This window comes from Amblyraja radiata, chromosome 32 (genome assembly GCF_010909765.2).
Source record: "Amblyraja radiata isolate CabotCenter1 chromosome 32, sAmbRad1.1.pri, whole genome shotgun sequence".
Lineage (NCBI taxonomy): Eukaryota > Metazoa > Chordata > Chondrichthyes > Rajiformes > Rajidae > Amblyraja > Amblyraja radiata.
The window spans coordinates 16,357,444-16,375,747 of NC_045987.1; the positions used below are offsets into that span (position 1 = coordinate 16,357,444).

Genomic DNA, 18,304 nt, shown 5'->3' on the forward strand with positions numbered 1-18,304 from the left:
AATGTGTAGGATCAGAGCCTGAGGAAAGGGGATGGGTGTAGCTGACGAGTGATGGGCACCTTCCCTGGGTGTTCAGGTGCTTGGTGATACGTAGTTTTAAAGGAGGCAATTCCAGATTTGTGTGTCAGCATTGGGGAATTCAGAGGAATTGTGAAATGGGAGTTTAGCAGTGTGGGTGCTGGACTGGGGGATTAGCAATTAGTTTTGGAAGAGTCTGCAACTGAGGAGTCAGGGACAGAGATGGTTAGGGGCTGTGGGCAGGGTAAAGGGTGGGGTGTTGTGCAATAATGAAATCAGATTTTTTGGCTCAATATGTTTTGCATCTCAAGCTGTGAAATTTAAGTTTTAAATGAAATTTGGCTGAGCTGAGAAACAAATAATGACCTGGAAACTATAAACTGTTAGAGCAAAGATCTTTATTAACATCCTGCAAGTGAGGAATTTAGATTCACTTGCCACTTCAGTCCCATTCTGTGTTTGATTTCTGACACTCTCTTAAGTGACTTTTGAAGCTGTGTAGTTATTAAAACAAAAACAAACTTCATGAAGTAATAAGGCAATGGTTTGTTAGTTTCTTCAAAATAATTAGTGATTTTGATGCTTTAGAGGTTGCACCTAAATCATTTGTGTAAACCAGTTTCCACGCTGCATCTCTAAACTAGACTACATTTAATTGTTACATTCTGATCATCAGTTAAAACAGCAAATTATTTCGCTTTTATCATTTGTATAGAATCTACAGTTTCTATAATCACCAGCAGATAAAGCTGAATAGAACTTAATGTTTAACATTTTTGAAAAGTTACTCATTACCCAATGTCCAGAAAATGTGAGTATGATCTAATTTCACGATTAGATTTGGGCTAGTTTTTTTAATTAATCTTTTAGGGATTTTATTCGTGCATTATGTAAACACCAGATTGTAAAGGATAAATGCCACATATCTACGCCATTTTAAGGGGGAAAACAGCAACGTGTCAAGAGTACATACTGCAGCTTATGTATGATATTTACCGATCCTGAGGCTGATGAGTGCGTGCTTTCCTTTGATGGTGATTGTAGAACATGCAGGGTCAGCAGGGGTCATTGTTCAAAAATAAAGGGTCATCCATTTAATACATAGATAAGGTGAAATGTCTTTCTCAAAGGATAGCCAATAATTTATTGGACTGAATTATAAAGATTGTTGATAAGCAAGAGGTTGCAAATTCACCTGGGATGATGAGAATGCAAAACTAGGGTTATAATCAGACCAGCCATTAAGTTGTTGAATGGTAGAGCAGAGTCGAGAGATTGCAAGGTCCACTCCTGCTCTTAATTCATGTCCGTATGCTCATAACAGGATATAGCACTGTTCTGCTTCAAGTTTCAGAAAAATAACCTGGACCTCTATTTGATGCAACTGTTAATACAATAGATTAACTAAACAGATTAACTAACCAGATTGTGCGTTGCAAAAAATTTGCAAAAAACAAATTTGTTAATTTTCTGCAGTATGTTTACAATTATGACATTATATAAGATGCAGAAAAATATATTTAGAATAAGAAAGATGTACAACATTCATTTTGTTGGCCCTCAATGAAGATATGTACAGTGCAGGAAGGTTAAATTTTATGTAGCTTTTGCTGTGACATTTATTTACTATAATGCATTTTGTCTCTTAGCATCGTTGGCAATCAGAACAGTATTACGCACTGAACTCCACCTATTCCCAGTTAAATTCTTCTTGCTCATTAAAAGAAGACTTGCAGTCCTGTATGACCTCATGATATCCTGAAGCAAAAAGGCAGTGAGTCAATTTTGGAGTGCAGTCATTGTTGTTAATCTACAATATTAAGATTCATAAAGGTGGTGAATCTCTTTAAAGCAAACAACAATACTTGTAGAACAACATTATTTAACTATTCTGTTAACTACAACAGCAAAATATAACAAACTGATATTCATGGCAGGTCCTTAACTTATTCCCAAGGATTAAACTATAATAATCCTTACTAATTGATTGCTTTCCTAAAGGAACTTCACTGGCGTGATATTAAAAAAAACCCATTATTTACAAACTATAACAAGGAATTGTTTGCTTTTTTGTCAAGTTTTCTACCATCACTGACTGACAAAGTAAATACTATGGTGACTAAACAGCTGAAAGAACTACAATAATAAGTCCATAAATTTGAAGAATGCAGAGTTTCAAGTAAACTGCCAACTCTTATGCTAAATGGTAAAATAAAATGTTGTCATTTCTGTGGTTTTATTCATAAATATAAAAATCTCACAGTTCTACGAGTTTTCTTGATGCAATGTTTTTGTCAGCAATTACTTAATCAGTCCTCGATGCAGAATATACTGTTCTTTTCTCCATTACAATGTTTCATGCCAAACACAGACTTGAATTTATAGACAAAATTAAAAGAATATATCTAATAATCATGAATTGTACTCAATGTCCGTACTTTTTCTCTAATCTAAATAAAATCCAATGTAATACATTTCACAAATTTTGCTGGATGCCAACCTTCAATAAAACATGTAAATAATTCACTTGAACAATTCTAGTTTGCTTCTGGAAATTAATATTTTTTGCTCTCTGAAACAAAAGTTCTGGGAACAGCCTGGCAACAATCATAGAAACAAATTAGTACATTAGACAATATCTCTACTTGTAGGAAGGAACTGCAAATGCTGATTTACATCAAAGTCTCAAAATGCTGGAGTAATTCCACGGGACAGGCAGCATCTCTGGAGAAAAGGAATAGGTGATGTTTTGGGTCGAGACCCTTCTTCAGACTGAGAGGCAGGGGATAATAATGGCCAAGGAAAGGTGGAGCCCACAATGGGCCATTGTTGGCTGTGGAATTGAATTGAATTGAATTGAATACCTTTATTGTCATTCAGACCTAATGGTCTGAATGAAATTTCGTGCCTGCAGTCATACATACAATCATACAATAATAAACAACAATAAACACAAATTAACACTACTACAGTGTATCCTCCAAGCACCTCCTCACTGTGGTGGAGGCAAAAATCTTAGGGTTACTGTCTCTTCCCTCCTCTTCTCCCTCTGCGCCGAGGCGATTCCCCACCGGGCGATGGCACAACAGTCCCGCGGCTCACCGAACCCCGCAAACGGGCCGGTTCAAACACGGGGGTGGTCGAAGCTGCCGCCCTCCAGTCCAGCACACGCAGCCGCTGGCCCGCGGCTGCACCCAGGACTCAGGTCACCGCCGCCAGAACGCCGTCCCAGCCACCGGAGCACCGTTCCAGCCCCGAGCCGGATCGCCCACACGTGAGTGCCGTTCCTCCCTCGAGCTGGGCCACTCCGACGGGAGTGCCGTTCCTCCCTCGGGCTGGGCCACTCCGAAGGGAGTGCCGTTCTCCCTCGGGCTGGGCCACTCTGACGGGAGTGCCGTTCCTCCCTCGGGCTGGGCCACTCCGACGGGAGTGCCGTTCCTTCCTCGGGCTGGGCCACTCCGACGGGAGTGCCGTTCCTCCCTCGGGCTGGGCCACTCCGACGGGAGTGCCGTTTCTCCCTCGGGCTGGGCTACTCCGACGGGAGCGCCGTTCCACCCTCGGGCTGGGCCACTCCGACGGGAGTGCCGTTCCTCCCTCGGGCTGGGCCACTCCGACGGGAGTGCCGTTCCTCCCTCGGGCTGGGCCACTCCGACGGGAGTGCCGTTCCTCCCTCGGGCTGGGCCACTCCAACGGGAGTGCCGTTCCTCCCTCGGGCTGGGCCACTCCGACGGGAGTGCCGTTCCTCCCTCGGGCTGGGCCACTCCGACGGGAGTGCCGTTCTCCCTCGGGCTGGGCCACTCTGACAGGCCACGGCCCCTCACGGGAGAGTCTCTCAGCCCCTCGCCAGGCTGCTCTCACGAGAGCGCAGTTCCAGCCACGGGCTGGGCCACCCTCACGGGAGCTCAGGGCGAGTCCTGTCAGCTGCCTCCAGAGTCCCGAGGTCGCCAGCTCCGCCATTAGGCCTCAGCGTAGACGGAGGCAGAGAAGGGGGATACGACAAAAAGGTCGTATTCCCCCGAAGGGAGAGACAGCAAGCCCCGTTTCACCCCCCACCCCACATAAACACGACCTAAAAACCAAAAACGTAACTAGACAAAACGAAAAAAAAACAACACAAAAAAGTAAAGACAAACGGACTGCAGGCGAGCCGCAGCCGTTCCCAGCGCCGCCACGTCCGGTGCCCTCTTTGGGGGTGATAACGAAGGGATACGGGCAGTCAACTTGGTTCAGTTCATTATCAATGTGTATATATTCAGGATCAATCAGTGGACATAGAAGCAATGGATGCGATGTAATTTAGTTGGGAACGGGTACGATAATTATATTTACGAAGATAAACTGTAAAACTAAGTTGGCAGCTTCTCGCATTCCTGTGTAATGTATCCTGTAACCAATCAGTGCATTTTAAAGAGAACACTGGCTTCCATTCAATAATTGTAATTAAAATGCAAACTTGTTTACAAAGTGAGTGATCCAATCTGCTTGCCAGTGAATGGAAGAAAATATATTTCCCCATCCCAAATGCGCTCCATCCCACGTGCATTTCAGAAGCTGCAACAACTAAGAGCTGCTGAAAAGTTGTCATTCTCTACACTAGGTAACACATGTACTACAAGAAGGATTCTTGCTATTGAGGGAGTGCAGCGTAGGTTTACAAGGTTAATTCCCGGGATGGCGGGACTGTCATATGCTGAGAGAATGGAGCAGCTGGGCTTGTACACTCTGCAGTTTAGAAGGATGAGAGGGGATCTCATTGAAACATATAAGATTGTTAAGGGCTTGGACACACTAGAGGCAGGAAACATGTTCCCGATGTTGGGGGAGTCCAGAACCAGGGGCCACAGTTTAAGAATAAGGAGTAAGCCATTTAGAACAGAGACGAGGAAACACTTTTTCTCACTGAGAGTGGTGAGTCTGTGGAATTCTCTGCCTCAGAGGGCGGTGGAGGCAGGTTTTGTGGAGGCTTTCAAGAGAGAGCTAGATGGGGCTCTTAAAAATGGGGGATATGGGGAGAAGGCAGGAACGGGGTACTGATTGGGGATGATCAGCCATGATCACATTGAATGGCGGTGCTGGCTCAAAGGGCCAAATGGCCTGCTCCTGCACCTATTGTCTATTGTCTATTGATAAGAAATCTAGAGAAAGCCTTTAAAATAATTGCATGCATATCATTCCAGAAGTATTCCATCTGGGTTACAGCTTTAAATTATTTTCTCTCCGCCATTTGCATTATTGCAGAACATTTTTGACAACCATCTTCGCTATCTATACCACCCACTTTACTGTAATCTGCAAACTTACTAATTATGCCATTTGGCATATTATCTAAATGGTGGCCGACTAGGAAAAGGGGAGATGCAGCGAGACCTGGGTGTCATGGTACACCAGTCATTGAAAGTGGGCATGCAGGTGCAGCAGGCAGTGAAGAAAGCGAATGGTATGTTAGCTTTCATAGCAAAAGGATTTGAGTATAGGAGCAGGGAGGTTCTACTGCAGTTGTACAGGGTCTTGGTGAGACCACACCTGGAGCATTGCGTACAGTTTTGGTTTCCAAATCTGAGGAAGGACATTATTGCCATAGAGGGAGTGCAGAGAAGGTTCACCAGACTGATTCCTGGGATGTCAGGACTGTCTTATGAAGAAAGACTGGATAGACTTGGTTTATACTCTCTAGAATTTAGGAGATTGAGAGGGGATCTTATAGAAACTTACAAAATTCTTAAGGGGTTGGACAGGCTAGATGCAGGAAGATTGCTCCCGATGTTGGGGAAGTCCAGGACAAGGGGTCACAGCTTAAGGATAAGGGGGAAATCCTTTAAAACCGAGATGAGAAGAACTTTTTTCACACAGAGAGTGGTGAATCTCTGGAACTCCCTGCCACAGAGGGTAGTAGAGGCCAGTTCATTGGCTATATTTAAGAGGGAGTTAGATGTGGCCCTTGTGGCTAAGGGGATCAGAGGGTATGGAGAGAAGGCAGGTACGGGATACTGAGTTGGATGATCAGCCATGATCATATTGAATGGCGGTGCAGGCTCGAAGGGCCGAATGGCCTACTCCTGCACCTAATTTCTATGTTTCTATGTTTCTATGCCTTTTACATTTTTATCCAAATCATTGATATAAACCACACACAGCATTGAGCCCGGTATTGATCCCTGAGGTACACCATTAGTCACATGCTTCCAATCTGAAAAACAAACTTCCACCATCACCCTTTGCTTCCGTCTATTAAGCCAATTTCCATGTAGCCAATTCTCTATTCAGTCCCACATCCTGCAGGAGGAACATTGTACATTTCTACCTGCCATCACTACTGACGTTTGGGACGACAGATGGCACAATGGGCTAAGTGTTCGGCTGGCAACCGGAAGGTAGCCGGTTCGAATCCCGCTTGGAGTGCATACTGTCGTTGTGTCCTTGGGCAAGACACTTCACCCACCTTTGCCTGTGTGTGAATGTGTGTGAGTGATTGGTGGTGGTCGGAGGGGCCGTAGGCGCAGATTGGCAGCCACGCTTCTGTCAGTCTGCCCCAGGGCAGCTGTGGCTACAGAAGTAGCTTATCACCACCGAGTGTGACTGAGGAGTGAATGAATAATGCGATGTAAAGCGCCTTGAGTATTAGAAAGGCTCTATATAAATCCCATCCATTATTATTATTATTACTGCACTAAAACCAAAATTTAAAAAAGCACAACACATGCAAGAAACCGCCAATGGTATCCTTACCTCGTTCCCCTCTGCGCAGCTTTTGCACAGCCTCCTCATCGAAGCCTCTTGAGTCAAACCCTCACATGACACTTAAGCTTCTTGAGCCAAAGCTTCACATTTACCGTCCACACTGCACTTCCCCTCAACGCAGCATGTCTCCCAACACAGCTGCTCTAAACCGGCTGCTCCACCTCACCTTGTCTTCTTTTTATTTGCTGCTCTGTTTTGATCACTCAACCAAAACAATGGCTGCCTTTTGAAATCTCCTGCTGCCGCTCCAACACTGAAATAGACTGACTCCAACTGAGAGTCTTGCTGTGCATGTCACTGTCTTCTGCTCAGACCACTGCCACTCACAGAACGATGAGCTTTTGAACTGGCTTTGGGTTCAGTATCCAATAGCATAAAAGCAAGGACATGCTCATTCATAACAGGAGACACAAAAAAGAACAAGGATGTGCAGTTGGAGAAAATAAGAGACTGCTGGAAGTGCTCAGCAGGTCAGGCAGCATCGGTGGTGGGAAACTAAGTCAAGATCCTTCATCTGGACCGAAAGAATGGGAGATAGGCGAGGAGGGTGAATCCACCTATCATGTATCAGCTCTTACCCCACTCTGCACCTCTTTATACTGGCTCTCTCCCCTTCACTCTTTCAGTCCTGAGGAAGGGTCTGAACCGAAACGTCGACTGTTCATTTCCCTCCACAGATGCTGCCAGACCCGCTGAGTTCTTCCAACTATCTTTACTTTGATCCTTCATTACAGGTCTCACAGATCCTTAGTTCCCTTTGCTACGTCAAATTCCCTGAAGGTGCTGAGAATATTCCATTGTGTAGCTGAGGTGCACACCAAAAACAGAAGGTAATTCATATGCAGGGGGAAATAAGGAATGTGGGTGGGACTGTCTCTTTTAATTGCAGGAAATAACATGCTCATCAAGTATGCAAGCTTCTCTAGGTCTTACTGTCATGACACAGGTCTGGCCCATACGATGCTTCTATGCTGCACCAGTCAACCAAACTATTTTCATTTTATTACATACGAAAGGAATGTGACGTTTAAACCTTCAGAGACAGACGTGGGATGGGGAGAGGTTGGTCAGAAATAAGATAGAGTCATAGTCATACAGTGTGGAAACAGGCCCTTCGACCCAACTTGCCCACACTGGCCAACATGTTCCAGCTACACTAGTCCCATCTGCCTGTGTTTGGTCCATATCCCTCCAAAACTGTCCTATCCATGTACCTGTTTTTTAAACGTTGGGATAGTCCCAGCCTCAACTACCTCTTCTGGGCAGCTTGTTCCATACACCCACCACCTTTTGTGTGAAAAAGTTATCCCTCAGATTCTTATTAAATCTTTTCCTCTTCACCTTAAACCTATGTCCTCTGGTCCTCGATTCATCTACTCTGGGCAGGGACTATGTGCATCTACCCGATCTATTCCTCTCAATATTTTATACACCTCTATAAGATCACCCCTCGTCCTCCTGCGCACCAGGGAATAGAGTCCCAGCCTAAACTTCTCCCTATAGCTCAGACCCTCTAGACCTGGCAACATCCTCATAAATATTCTCTGTATCCATTCCAGCTTGACATCTTTCCTATAACATAGTGCCCATAACTGAACACAATACTCTAAATGCACTACCTGCCCCTCCACCTATTTTCGTAACATCCGCAAACTTAGCCAAAAAGCCTTCAATCCCCTCATCCAAATCATTAATATATAACGTGAAGAATAGCTTCCCCAGCACCGACCCCTGCGGAACTCCACTAATCACTGGCAGCAAACAAGAAAAATACCCCTTTATTGCTGCTTTGCCTTCTGCCGTCCAGCCTACCTGCTATCCAAAGGACAAAGGCCATTTATTGTCCCATACAGCAATTGATGCAGTGAAATTTGAGTTGCCATTGCAGCACACAAATAAAATAAACACAACATTATAGAATTTAACATTAAACATAAAAAAACATCTCCCCACAACGGGATAAATGTTTCTCACTGTGAGGGAAAGCAGCAAAGTTCAGTCCTCTTCCTCTATGTTCACCCGTGGTTGGGGCCTATTTGAGGCCTCTGCAGTTGCCTCTACGGCAGCCAGATGTTTCAGGCCCTCTCGCCAGATGATTGAACTCCAGCTTCGGAACAGAAGACCACTCTCAGTGGCTTGGAGTTCCGAAACGGCCGCTTCCTCCCGGAGACCGCGGCTCCCGAAGTCCACAGGCCGCGCTGGGCGGAGTTCCAATACTGGCGTCCTCAGCGAGAGATCCCAGGCTCCGCGTTGATAAAGTCAGCACCGCTGTGGCTGGAACTCCGCAGACCACAGCTCCACGATGTCTGCAGGCCAAGTCGGCAGGCCCAGCACGCCGGAGCTCCAACACGGCGACCCGGGTAAGGCATCGCCCCGCTCCGCGATGGTACCTCAGTGCTAAGCTGCAGCTCGAAGCTCTATCCAGCCTCCGACAGGAAAGGTCGCGCCAATCCAGGTGGTAGGCCGCGAGGAGGGGAGCAAAGATGCGGCTCTGAGGAAGGACGCATCCTCGCCCAGGTAGGGACTGGAGAAAACGGTTTCCCCCTTCCCCCCCCATCCATAAAAAGACTAAAAGGCCTCCAGAACAAAACTTTTTGACAAACTAAAAATAAAAAAAGGGTGAAAAACGAACAGCTGCAGGCAAGGCTGCCACACTCTATGGCGCCACCACTCGAATCCATACTAGTATTTGCCCTTTGATACCATGGGCTTTCATCTTCCTAAGCAGCCTCACATGTGGCACCTTATCAAAGGCTTTTTGAAAATCTAGGAAAACAACCTCCCTTGATTCTCCTTTGTCTGTCCTACTATTTACTTCTTCAAAGAATTCTAGCAGATTCGTCAGGCAAGTTCGCCCTTTCACAAAACTCTGCTGACTTCGGCCTATTTTATCATGAACTTCTAAGCACTCCATGACCTCATCCTTTATAATGGACTCTAAAATCTTACCAACCACTGAAATCAGACTAACTGGTCTATGGTTCCCACTCCTCTGCTTTGCTCCCTTCTTGCACAGCAGGGTATTATTGCCAATTTTCCTGTTAATTCCAGGCCTGACTCAGTCCAAGTGGCTTGACTCACGGAATAATTTTACAACCATAGTAAGGCAGCTTCAGAAAATTATTATTGCTGGAAATTTACACATTCACACTTTATTAAGATTCTGTAAGCATACAAGCACTAGTGCAAAGATGTCTTGTAACCGTATCCTTGAGCCTTTTGTACACTAGATTGTTAGTCCACCCCAAAGCTTTTTCTCCTATTGGAAGTAGTGCCTTTAATGAAAAGAGTTCAAAGAGCGTCTATTATCATTCATTTTGTCTGCACTGATTCAATGTGGCAGCTGCTATCAATGCAGGGCTTTGACAGTTGAGCCAATTTTCAATTCATCAGGTTTTATGTGAAAGAAGGAACTGCAGATGCTGGTTAAACTGAAGATAAGACACAAAATGCTGGAGTAACTCAGCGGGGCAGGCAGCATCTCTGGAAAGAAGGAATGAATGACATTCTCAGACTTTATGTGAAGCTGTGTTTTATTTGCACAGACAAGATATATCTTGTTCCATCTTATGTTCAGAATTTTTTAATCAAAGATTCATAAGCTTTCTGAACAAACAAAAAACTTTCTTCAGTTGGAATCTCATTATCCTTATAAGAGTCAACACAAATTGTCAAAAATGTGTTTTAACTGCAAAATTCTTCCAAATTTGAACAGCATATTTTGCAGATGAGTCACTAGCAGATTACTTGCGGTAATCTTTATTTTGATGATTCAGAGTTGTTAAAAATGACATTATTAGATTTAATTGCACCTGAACTTCTCGGCTGCTAACTTTTGCTATCTCAAATTAAAGTAACATTTCAGTTGTCTCCATGGTAATGGTGAAGAGGAGCTGTGTATAACAATTGCCTTTTTTTCCTGCCACCTCACATACTAAAGAGTTGTGCATGGCCATTGAGAAATCAGATGCAACAATATAAATTTGGATGTAAATGAAAGAGAAATACAATGCATAAATCTATATTTTGTGCTACAGAAATAATTAATCGGATTTCTTTTCATCCCTCACCCAATTTTCTCTCTTCTGTTCTAGGCACTGCTCAGTATGGTTCAGTCACATTCTCACATTTCATCTATCCATTACTCAATGTGCTTTTTACATAGGAATAATGCTGCCGTGATTGATCGATTCTTTATCATTTAAATTTTCTAGCAGCAGTCACCAATGGTAGCAGCTGATTTATTCCCTGTATTAGCCCGGAGTAAGGAAATATTGCTGGTACTTGTTCATCTTAGATTTACTAACCAAGATAGGACAGGGATAGCAGGAAAGGGTTCCTGTGATGTGGAAGTTCCTGCATAGTTCCTATTGAAAATTGCATGATAAAAACACATGCGCCACTGATGAAAGTGTGTTAGGGGCTAGTGTTAGAGACTTGCAAGAACAAATAATTTTTTTGTTCTCAACAGGATTTGCAAAAATAACGGCCTCTTTAATAGCTATAAGTTTATTTTTGTTACTAAAATCTAAAAATAGTAAAGGCTTTATATTACATTGTTCAATAGATTCATATTGCACGTATCAATAGAAGCGACTGCTTGTCAATTTTACTGGTCATCTGCAGTGAAACTGACAGACTTACAGTAACTCTAAAAGACAATAGTGCCTGATTACTTTGGGGAGGTGACATGGGCATTTTTTTTTCCTCCTAGACTTTCTTTCCAAGGGCAGTATTTATTTCTGCTTGTCATTTCCACAGTGACTTTTAGCTTGTTTTCTAGTAAACGATCAAAATAGTATTATAACCAATTAGGACCCACTGTGATCCATAGTTCATCAAGCAAGTATTCACCCAATTGGTGTGTGGAAACGCATGTTATAGCAGAGGTTGTACTGAATTCGGTATGGAAATTGATGTCAGAGATTTATTTTATTTTTGCTTAACAAAAATCTATTTTTGCATTCAGGCTTAATTATTTGTCTCATATTCCAATGTTTCTCTACTTCTCTTTATTGTTCCCACTTTTCCTGACTGAACCTTATTCACTTTCCATGGTAAAGAGATGCAGTGGTCCTGTCTAATAATAAAAGCGTGTCACGGCTCGTCCAATTTCAAATATTATTGCTTTCACGAATCAATAATGAACTGGATTTTACATGGAAGAACATCAACATTATTAAACAAAAACTTTGATTCTAGTTAGGTGGCACAGTATTTCAATTGCCATGCACCAATGCCAATTAACGGGGTGAGTGCAGTAATAAGCCACATGTTGGTTGAATGCAGAAGATGCTCCTCACAATCATTCTCGCACCATCACAAGCAGCATAATTAGAGAGTGAAGAACTTGATTAATAAGCAGATCCTTTGGACTATTAACTGATCAGAAGCCACAATTTGTAATATTAAGCTCTAGTGCACCAATGGCAAATATGGGCAGCCCTTTTTTTTACCGTATAACTATATAGTTGGATGTCTCAGCAAAAAAACAATGTCGAGGCTTTGTTGAGGTTATCTTATTCATATAGCTCATATTGAAAATAAAAAGGGATATCTCCGCTAAATATGATTGATGCAGGCTTTTCAGTGATTATATCTGAAACAGCTGACAAATCCTTGAACCCAGTGCTAAAACCTATCCAAGAGCAAATATTAAAAGGACAATCAAAATATTCATGTGATCAGAACCACAACCATTGCAATAAGTTATCGTGTGAGCAGTGTTGCATCAAGTGGAATTATAGACTGTGATACCGAGAAATGGTGTGCCTTTTTTGTTTTGTTACTCTGTTTTGTTACTCTCTCATTCCAGTAGAGATGGACCCCTGGCTATTTTTTTTTCTTGCCTGTGCAGCATGACCCTTTTAGTCTTTCTACTGCTCTCTCTTAGAGATTAGGTAACTCAGCAGACTATTCCAAATTTTTATGGTTCAGTAATATTCTGCAGGCTGCTCACTTATTGAAACATATGAACATTTACCTCCAGTTGGTTGGCCATGTAATATATTCAATGTGGGTTTGGCTTCTTTACTTTCCATTACTGCTAATGTAATCCCCTTGGTCTGACTGTAAACTCTAAATGAGTTATTAATGAAATTCACACTAGAAATGACCAGCATGGTAGTTTCTTCCAGCAGTCCATCTGACTTCAAAAATCGTTAAGAAATCTTATCCTAATTAATCTATTAAAAATTAAAATGAATGAACCCATAGGTATTATGACGTAATGGAAAAACAAGTGAATTAAAGTGCTATTCTTGGGAAAAGTCATTAATTGACTTCCGGTTCTCTCTGCAGAACATTTGCTTCAACATTCGATGAGATTTAAATTTTGATTTAATCGTAGTCTTATATCAGTTGGAAGTTCCTGTGTAGAAACTGTTCATAGATATCACCAGTGAGATCATCTGTAACATTTTCTATACCCCCCTTTTGCTTTTACATCTCTTTTGTTTGCTATTGCTGAATGCAGAGTCTGTAATTCAAAACAATGTTGTCTTTGTACTGCAGTTAAAATTCTAGTCTGCCTACAATATCTGAGTGTGTATTTCCATTCACTATCATCTTTCTCTCATAACTATTAACTGACAAGAACGAATGGCTTCATATTGTTGCCAGTTCTGAAATAGTCCTGTATAAAGTGATTCATAAAAAATAAATCTTCATATCTACCATTTAGGGATTTAAGTTTATTATCTGACGTTTCAAGCATAGAACTTGCTTGGTTTTTGATGGCACCCCTCGTTTCATGTTATTTTAAATATCTCCGAATTAACAAATTACTTTAATTACCACTCTGCTTCCTGGTATCTCATTCCACTTTGGCAAGTCTAACTACAACATAATGGTCATATCTGTGCATCAAAAAGTAATTTCAGCACCACCTACAGCTCTACTTCAGATAAAACATGGCAATATTTCAAGCAGTACTGTGGCATTTATGTATCTTGGATAACATTTGGTCCCGATAATTTTATATTTACAGTCGCATCACAACTACCATTTTTGTTTCTTGGCTCGGATAATTAAAGTTTTTTTCTATGAAAATATAATACTTTTTTTGCAAAGAAAATAAATACTGGTGCTTAAAATGGACTATAATTCAAAAATATCGAAGTATCGTTATATCAAATTGTTATATCAAAATTCATAAAGATCAAGCAACTTGGTTTTAATCAGCTGTAATGATACATCCTTGCCTTATAAATGTCAATATAAAACTATGTTGCAATAGTCATGTTACAAGACATGGCACTGACTTTGGCAGTAGTGCTGTAATATACGTAAATGATGTATTGGTATTTGTATTATTATTTGTACCAATCAGATTATTATTTGTTCCAATGATTGATACAAGCAGTTTGTTCCTGCCTATAACGGGTTGCTTTGGGTGCCTACCTAAATGGTTGCTGACATTGCTGGTTGATTTATACAACATTTACATTTCTTATACATTTACACAATCATGTTTGGGCTGAATACTAATTTTACCCACGCAGGACCACAGTTTCAATTTCATTTACAACCTTACGGAGGAAAAGTCAGTGATGAGAAAGATCAGGATTACAATTACAACTCAATTTTACATTGCCACTGAGCTTTGAAACATAGTACTTCTAATTCAATAAGAGAACAATAAATTTGAAGCAGTTCATGTAATATGAATCTAAATAATTCACATTCTGTCATCATTAACAGGCTGGACTGGATGGCTTTGATTTCAACTTGGTGATGTGCATTTGAATTATTACCTGGATTTTCAGGGATTTGTTTTCCACTTGACAACTATTAAAGACCCAAATTTAATCAAATTCAATTAGCAGAGGGAAAGGCAAAAAGGAAAAAGATGTGGATTTTATAGTAATCAACACTGCAGCGACATTTACCAATAAATCACTAGACCCATATGTGTAAGACAGAAATGAACCAGCAGAAGCCTTGTTTTTAAATGTAGTGCGAGAGGTTGAAAGGATAAAGTAAGGAATAGTCTATATTTCTGCTTTATCAGCTCTCATCTGATTAATACTATTCATGAAGTTGGAATGATCAAAGGACTTATTTTCAGAATACAGTAACAAACAACATAAAATCATCTGCTACCCTCAATCTAGTACAGAAACCAAGTGTTGAGATATTTCTAGACTGTGAAGTATACATAAATTGCCTATACTTTATACTTGCAAAATGACTTTGTCTGTGGTTTTGTTCTCCCTTAGCAACCAGCTACCAACATGGCCCCTTTCACATCTTAGGATATTCCAAGAGGATTTACAAGAGCAAAAGTAAACAAAATATATTTTTGAACTACATAGGGAGATTTAAGAGATGACTAAAAGCATGGTTTTAAAAATTATCTTAAGGAGGAAAGCCAACAAGAGGAAAGCGATGTTCATGGAGAATATTTCAGTGGCAGAAGCCACTCCAGCAGTAATTGACTAATTAAAATCAGTGACCAAGATCAGAACTGGCGGAACAGAGATCTATCCCAGATGGTGGCAGTTGCAAGGACATGAGTATGAGGACGCAAAGATATATAAAAACAAGGGAAATAACTTTAAAACCCTGGTGAAAATAAATAATTGCTGTAGTAACTCAACAGCTCAGGCAGCATCTAGAGAAGGAAATGAACAAACCATTTTTAGGTCAGGATCCTTCAGAAGAACCCTAACTATTGTCAGTCAATTTCTCTCCACAGGTTATGCCTGACTGGCTAAATTCTTTCTGTAGTTCGTTTTTGCTCTAGATTCCAGCTTCTGCATTCTCTAGATAAAACCATGGTGATGTTCAACAAGGAGTCAGAAAAGCAGTGGTTAATGGGTGAACAGGAGTATAAAATTGCAGCAAAGTTTTGGATGAGTTGTTTGTGAAAGGGGGATGAATGGAGGCCAGCCAGGAACGAGATAGAATAATCAAGCATGGAGATAATAAACACACAAAAATATCAATGAGCTGTGTCAAGGGAGATATTGAATCTCCTGAAAAACCAATATCCTATCAGAGATCTGACAAATAATTTGTGCAGACAGGGGACATCTGTATATCTGTAATCATGTAGTCTTTTCTTTGACTGGATAGCACGCAACAAAACACTTTCCACTGTACCTCGGTAGGTAGACATGACTAGAAAAGCTAAACATTACTCAACAGAAGTGCCACTTTCATCCTATGGACAATGCCTGGCTACAATAATGCCCCTAAATCCTTTCTCCTTCCTTGCTGTGAAATCCTTCTGTACCGAATTCGCAACTGTGTTCTAGTTAAATCACTGTCCAGTTTATCGACAGTACAGATCAGGTGAATTGGGAGCAGAATCGATTTATGCCCAGCGGCAATTTAACTAACTGCGTTTAAATAGCGCCTTTTTCGTTGTGAGACCTGACCCCCAATGAATTTCGTTCTGCTTGATATCGCTTCACCAACCCTCGACGTTTAACGGTAAGAATTCTGCGTAAAACTTCATCCATATGTTGCGTACAGATCTGATGATGGGAAACTTTATCATCGGCACACCCAACTATAGAAACATGAGTCGTTTATAAACAAGATTAGTAACTAAGGGGTGAGACCATGGAAATCATAGTAGAAGCCACCTAAAGTTTGGGAATAAATTAGGGGGTAAAGTTGCAAGATTCGGAACCTACCCAGTGGATGATCAATTGCAAGACACGAAAAGATCCACTCACTGCAGACAGACTAGAAGGATTCGCTCCTGTCCTCTCCTCCAAGTTAAACTCAGGCACGTTTCAAATATCTTTGAGGAAATTCCCCTTTCTGACCACCTCCCGCTTCAAATTCTACTTTCCAAACGTTGTTTTGTGCTCGCTGCATTGCGGCAGACAAATCGAATCCACCTACGATCTGCCCGCACCGTTAACTCGTTCCCTTGCACTGTTGCCGGAATATGCTCGTTGTAACGCGAGCGTTGCATTTCCCAGGCTGTTCTCGGAGGTTGTCCTAGAAACTCGGACCGTGCTGCGGCCGTTAACAAGAGCAGGGTTGGATCACCTGATCGGTGTATTCAGCGCATGTCACAGAGAATGGTGCTGGATTTTCACACCAATTCTACGGGGAATCCAGCAACACACAGGATGCTTATTTGTTGATGCCACAACCATCGACAGTCAGAGAACACTGAAACAAGCTCCTTCGGCCCACCGTGTTCATGCAATCCACCAAGGACCTATCTATATTAATATCACCTACCAACATTTTGTCCATCTATTCCTTGGTGATTCAAGTGCTCATCTAGATATTTCTCAAATATTATTAGAGCGCCCTTCATAATCCACTCAGACAGATTGCACCCATGTGTTTAAGAAGGAACTGCAGATGCTGGAAAATCGAAGGTACACAATAAAGCTGGAGAAACTCAGCGGGTGCAGCAGCATCTATGGAGCGAAGGAAATAGGCAACGTTTCGGGCCGAAACCCTTCTTCAGATTGCACCCATCCTGGCTGAAAAAGCTCTTCCTCGAAACTTGTCTAAATGTCTACCCGTTACCCTAACTAAATGCCTATGCTATAGGGAAAAGTTTCCCACTGTTTAGGAGACACATGAGACTGCAGAGGCTGAAATATGGAAAACAAACTGTTGGAAGAACTCAGCAGGATAAGCAGCACCTAATGTGATAAAATAATAATTCCAGTCGAGACCCCGCATCAGGACTGTGAATGTATTGGCAAGATTGAGTCATGAGTCAAGAGTGTTTTATTGTCATATGTCCCAGATTGAACAATTAAATTCTTACTTGCAGCAGCCCACAGAATATGTAAATAATATAATAAACGAGAAAAAAAAGCTCAATGTGTGTATATATATATATATATATATATACATAGTCTATTATTATTATTGTTTGTTTGTATGTGTGTGTTATGATCTATATATATGTGTATTTGTGAGTATATATATATATATACACACATACCCACAAATACACATATATATAGATCATAACACACACATACAAACAAACAAAAATAATAATAATAATAATAATAATAATAATAGACTATGTAGTTCAGAGCTTATTTGAGGTTGTAGTCTTTAATAGCCTAAATGTATAATTGTAGGGAAGAAGCTGTTCCTGAACTTGGACGTTACAGCTTTCAGGCTCCTATGTAACCAGTACGTAAAAATGTGGGAGGTGGTGGGGGTTGGGGGGAGAATGAGACTGGAAGGTGATGGGTGGAATGAGACACTCTGTTTTCAGCTTTCTCCACTGCAGACAGTGTCGAAACAAAGAACTGCAGATGCTGGTTTATACCAAAGATAGGTACAAAGCTTGAGTAACTCAGTGGGTCAGGCAGCATCTCTGGGGATCTCTAAAGGATGGTTGACATTTCAGGTCGGAAGTCTTCTTCAGACTAGAAAGGGAGTGGTGAGGGGAAGTGAGCAGCTGGTGAGAAAAGACCAGGACCAATCAGGGCCAGCTACAAATGACCTCTGGTAGGGCATTGCAAGGTAGATTCATTGTTGGTTAGGGAAGTTCTGATCTCCAGAGAAATAATGTGGATAACTGGTAAAACCACGAGGGAGGATGAAG

The 18,304-nt window shown here is 41.7% G+C and overlaps 1 protein-coding gene across 2 annotated transcripts in view; it reads right to left on the reverse strand.

The window, feature by feature from the left end:
• Positions 1-16,755, reverse strand: part of LOC116991104 (dual specificity testis-specific protein kinase 2-like) — a 64,121-nt gene extending 47,366 nt beyond the window's left edge. The window contains exon 1 of one of the 2 annotated variants that reach the window (XM_033049462.1): positions 16,443-16,755. The gene's annotated coding sequence lies outside the window, so the exon portion shown is untranslated. Of the gene's footprint in view, positions 1-16,400 lie in introns of both variants that reach the window. The other variant, XM_033049461.1, reaches the window with a different exon arrangement.
• Between the last annotated feature and the right edge of the window lie 1,549 nt (positions 16,756-18,304).